The 5,782-nt window shown below is 36.3% G+C and overlaps 1 long non-coding RNA gene across 1 annotated transcript; it reads left to right on the top strand.

The window, feature by feature from the left end:
- The first annotated feature begins 2,548 nt into the window (after window positions 1-2,548).
- Window positions 2,549-3,551, top strand: LOC137257635 (uncharacterized). Its single transcript, XR_010954599.1, has 3 exons — window positions 2,549-2,636; window positions 2,820-2,937; window positions 3,354-3,551. It is a non-coding gene; the product is annotated as an uncharacterized lncRNA (long non-coding RNA).
- Window positions 3,552-5,782: the final 2,231 nt, after the last annotated feature.

Genomic DNA, 5,782 nt, shown 5'->3' with positions numbered 1-5,782 from the left:
TGCAACATGTACTGATGGACAAGGTTTTAATGGTTATAAAACAAATATCAAACCATGAAACTGATTAACTGGTACAACTGGATACACAGAACTGACACAGAACATAAGATACTAGATAATTTGATGAACTAATAAATGTATGATGTGACTTGGTTGAAATAATTCTGGAGTACAGATTATATGAATAGATATAACGAAGACATATATGCGGAATATCTCTGGGTACCCATGTTAAAACAAATATTGTAGAAACCAACCATATTTCAGAAACGTATTTCTCGTGATTTTAGGCTGTTTTTCTTGACAATTACTTGTCGCAATGTCCACAAAGAACTGTGTCCCTGCAGCAGAAAGTGCCACGAATAGTCTACAGAAATTATGCATGTACAAATCATAGCCAAAGGGTCAGTGGGATTGTGCTTCATTCTTCATTCACATTGACAAATGAATTAAGGTTTCAAAGGAATTGTGACACATCACCAAATTATATTAGTAATAGTAGTAAAGTTAACTTAAAGGGTAGATAGGGATAGTAGATCTGGGTGTATAACTGAAAAGAACAAACAATGTTAATATTTCTAACCCCCGTGCATGTTGTGAGCACAGTGCGTAAATTACTTACATGGTATGTGGTGGTGGTGGTGGGGGGTCCATCCAGCAGAAATATATCCGGATACTACCTTCTCCTGACAGGATTTTAGAAAATAACTTATTTGCCACAATAAAGTTTCCCATGAGTGCTAAATAAGTAGGACTCATGACGCTCGGGCATGTTAAAGTAAGGTGAACATGTTTTCACAATTAATCACTGTTGATAATCACAAGGTCTACATATTGATGCTTGACACTGAGAAAAAGCAATCAGTGACGCTAATGCGATGAAAAGACTGCTAAAACCATAACTGCTCACTGTTGTCACTTTGAGTACTTACATTCAATCCGCTGAATTCCACTTTTCACACTCCCCTTTGATGTCGGCAATGTAAACAAATAAACGAATGGCGACAGGATCACGTCCACGCGAGACTATCTAATTGTTAACAAAACAACTCACAACAGGGTGTACCTTCCTCTTTTGTTGTAGAACGAGGAAATCTACTGTCAAATGGTCACATTAGATTTATTTAAAAAAACACAATGACAAAACTGTGTATTTCCCGTGAGTGTTAGCGAGACGCCATCTTGTTTGGCGGGTAGGAACAAATTTGTTTTCCTAGCAATTATTTTTCAAAACTGTAAGCATAAGATGGCTGCGTCGTGTAAACTTTGCCATGGCCACCTCACTTTCCCCAAAAGCACTCGACGAAAGAATTCGCGACTTGGAAAAGAAAGCAGAGAACGGATACGAGCAACTCGGAGTACCTCGGATGTGTCAGGTAAGACCGAGGGTATTTTATTGTAAATAACGTTTAAAGATAGAATTGCGTTAATGACAGAAATCCGGATAGATTATAAAGTTTATCCCGCGAATGTATATTTTCACTCGTATTATTTTTAAATGTTATCGTTAAATCTAAGTAAAATAGGCCTGAAAAATAAGTTTGTTTATATTCCACTTCAAAAGATCGACATGGTATAGAATACACCAAGCTTGTATTTGTAAGTAACTATCTTAGTACTATCCACAAGTATTTATTTAAGTTTAAAGGGGCAGACTTTTGATTTTAGTGCTCCTGTTAATAGTTTGCAAATTTTAGCGTTGCAACTCGGTTAGCACTTGTACAAAAGGTGTGTGTGTGTGGGGGGGGGGGGATGAATTACGATCTGCATCAAAAAGATCCGCCATGTGAAATTGTTTACCCCCAAATTCGCTCAGAGGGGTCAGATGTGTTTCTGAACTATTTGAGGCAAACACTAAATTCATATAAGAAACTGTTAGCTCTGCATAGGATACATTTAAAATTTCATGTAATTTTTCAATAATTCAATACATACGTGTTGAGCATAATCATATATATATACCTGATTTAATCTTTTAGGCTGTTGTGAGAAAAATCTGGACACGACTGCTCCTGGAGGATGACCCTTGTCTATCGAAGGTATGTGCTCATGTTACTAGGTAATTTCACTTTGAATATTTCATTAATTCACTTCCCTACGTACGTTTTCTCATTTGCAAATGGATTTGAATAGCGGGTAAACTAAATCAGTTTAACATTACACCTGTGTGAAATTGCCATCAAACTGGCCCCTTGATTTTACAATGCTTAATTGCTGCAAGGTTATGTCATGTGATATAACTAAACTTCTTTTATCATGATCTTTATGTCAGTTGTTCACTTACCGGTTGCATAACTTTGGCAAACAGGATGTACATAGAATTTGCACGAAATAACACAAAGGATGGTTAGCCTTTTTGGAAATTATTTTAAATCATTTAACTACAAAATGGTAAACTTTCAGAACAACATATGTATTCAAAGTTATAAATCTGCAGTTTACTTGGTTGTATAATTTTCACTGACGATCGTTAATTTTAATAGACATTGTGTTGAATGCATGATTGAATGAAGTGCAAGAAAAATGACATTTGTTTTTATTTCAGTAAAGCCGATGACGAGGACTCTATGAATATAGTAGTCAAAGAAACAAGTGACTATATCACGACCAAGGATGGTCAATAGGATCTTGTGAAGGTAATTTTCACTCACCTGCCTGTCATTATAAATAGTTAATGATTTAAATAATAGTGTAAAGACAGATTTATGGATGTTAACTTCAGTAACCAAGCCAGCATGGCATATACAAATACCTTTGCCTAACAGATGAACTAAAATGTGTGAAACATGCTGTATAGTACTTTAAACATTTATTTTCAGAAGCGCTTTGTAGAGTGTGGCGGAACAGGCGTGATGATCTCAGTAGACAAGAAACCGGAAAGAAAGTGTCACACAGAACAGCAGCAAAAAAAAAACAAAAGCAAAAAGAATGAAATCCGTAAGTATATCTATTCGAATAATAACATGTAACAATTCTTCTCATTACAATGTGTGTCAGATTCTAAGTTCCGGAAATATACATTTAAAATGTTTATGGATTATTGCTTTTTACATTTTTAAGATATGTAACACACGATTCAGATCATAATTTCATAAATCATAACATAAGAATCAAGTCAGTTAATGGTGATATATAAACATGTTATTACACTTCAGTGACTTCATGTCACTTCAGAGCAACAGATTGTGTGTCCATAAGAAAACAGGATATGTCATTAAATGTGATGAACTGCTTAACTTGTGTTGGGGTGATTAATGAAGTAAATAATTTTTCACGACACTTCCTTTTTAATAATTTGCAATCCATCTTGTCATTATGGTTTATCTGTTGATTGATTTTTGTTTAATTTTCAGAAAATTGCACTGCGCATGAAAAGCCTGAAAACTATTGACTGGCCAGATCGACGAAAGGAAAGGGTTTCAACTATACTTACCTTGGAAATGACTTCACCAGTTGTGAGTGATGAAGAAGATGCCAATTCATTGCTCTCTTACCCCTTTACCTGGGAATCTAAACTCAAGATGTCTGCACTGGACTCAGCCACAATTTTCAACGCCACCACCAAAGCTAAGGCCAACATGAAGACCAGGATGCGGCATCCAACCACAATGACAGAGATATCCGCTCAAGGATGCCCAAGTGGGCTAGTAAATAGCTAATCGATCACATGAACGTAATTTTATCTGTGATCAATTAAATTTGAATTATTCTCAATGTAAAACTTTAATAGTTTTGATATTCTGATTGTATTTCAATTAATACAATTTTATTCAATCTTAATTTTTATCTATTTTCCAAGAGACCTTTGTTTACTTTAAATACATTTTTTGTACTTTCAATGTAACCTAAGTTCTTTATTGCATTTTATTTCATTGTTGTATTGTATTGCATGGTGTGTGTTATTATATGTTTAGCATTGACTGACTGGGGTGTGTTTTTCTGTGTCAGCGTGAGGAGGTGCAGGAGGAGTCAAGGGATGCAACTGTTATAGCATGTTTTTAGAAATATTTTTGTCATAAGTGACAAATATTGATCTGTTATCTAGTGCTATATCTTTTTATTATTTATTAGATATATGTTTGATCCATATTTGTCTGAAAATAAAACAGTGAATCTTATTGTATCTTTTGTTTTTCTTTATGCATACGTGATGATTGTACACAAACTCCTTATATTGTCTTTGTCAACCAGGAGTAACAAGAATGTTATATGCAATGACACACATTGAATGACTCCTGTGAACCCGAGTAAATGAAATGCTGTGGAAAGTTTTCTGGCAACAGAAACTCTGCGGAAACCTGATGGAGTCTTGGTAACTGAAACTCTGCGGAAACCTGATGGAGTCTTGGTGACTGAAACCCTGCGGAAACCTGATGGATCTCTAACTTAACTGAAACTCAACGGAAACTTGTTGGAGCATGGGTAACGGATACCGTGCGGAAACCCTTAGAAAGTGGGTAATTGACAGTTTCCGTCATTGCGGAAACTCAGTGTAAAAGAACGGAAACTCACTGGATTCTTGGTGGAAACTTAAGTTTCAGTCCACTTTCCATCAGGTTTCCGCACTGCGGAAACCAGGTTATTTTTGCTGTGTTTACTTTATGCTCTTTGTATATCCCTCCATCTTCAAACCTCCAGAAATCTGACCTTCAAGCTCTGTATGATCAGCTTCCTCATCCCTGCATACTCATGGGGGATTTGAATGGACATACTCCTTTATGGGGAAGTAATGTTATCAATACCAAGGGGAAAATAATAGAAGATTTTATTTCTGATAACAGCCTCTGCATATTTAATGATGGTACACACACATATTTACACCCTGCTACAGGTAGCTATTCTGCCTTGGACGTTACACTGACAGATGCAGATCTTCTGAATGAATTTTCATGGTCAGTTCATGATGATTTATGTGGAAGTGACCATTTCCCAACACTTCTCTCAGTCAATAACCCGTCTGATGTTCCACCCTCATCAAGGTGGAATTTTTCAAAGGCTAACTGGTCTAAATTCACATCACTGTGTACTCAGATACACTGCATACTATAGCTACCGAAACAATTCCTAAGTCCTCTGTACATCCACACATTCTTAAGCCATTGGTTGATGGCGATTGCAAACAGGTTAGGAAAAACAGGAAGAAGGCGGGAAAATATTTTCGCAAACATCCAACTGTACATACTTTGAATAATGTTAGAGTAACCAGAGCTAAAACTCGACGTACATTCAAGCAAAATAAACGGAAGTCATGGAGAGCCTATGTCTCCAAGATTAACTCCCGCACACCTATATCAAAGGTGTGGAATATGGTACAAAGGATCAAGGGCAAGGGTTCCAAAACAAGCGTTAAACACCTTAAAGACGGAGATCACATTTTGGAAGATGCTTCAGATATTGCAAACAAACTTGGTGAAACATTAGCTAAACATTCGTCATCATCAAACTATCTTCCTGAATTCCAGAGGTACCAGAAGTTAGAAGAAAAGAAAATCATTAATTTCACCTCTGACAATGGTGAAGACTACAACGAAGTATTTTCTTTACATGAACTACAAACTGCTCTAGTGCAAGCTCATGATACAGCAACAGGGGCTGATAATATTCACTATCAGCTCTTGAAGCATTTGCCTGATTCATGTCTTGAGGTACTTTTAGACATATTTGATGAAATTTGGACTTCAGGAACATTCCCTCCCTCTTGGCGGAATGCTATTGTGGTTCCTATACCTAAGCCAGGTAAAGACCATTCAGATGCATCTAATTATCGACCTATATCATTAAC

The sequence above is a fragment of the Haliotis asinina genome, chromosome 12 (genome assembly GCF_037392515.1).
Source record: "Haliotis asinina isolate JCU_RB_2024 chromosome 12, JCU_Hal_asi_v2, whole genome shotgun sequence".
NCBI lineage: Eukaryota > Metazoa > Mollusca > Gastropoda > Lepetellida > Haliotidae > Haliotis > Haliotis asinina.
Note: the sequence above shows the minus strand (reverse complement) of the source record. Positions and strands in the feature narration are given on the sequence as shown.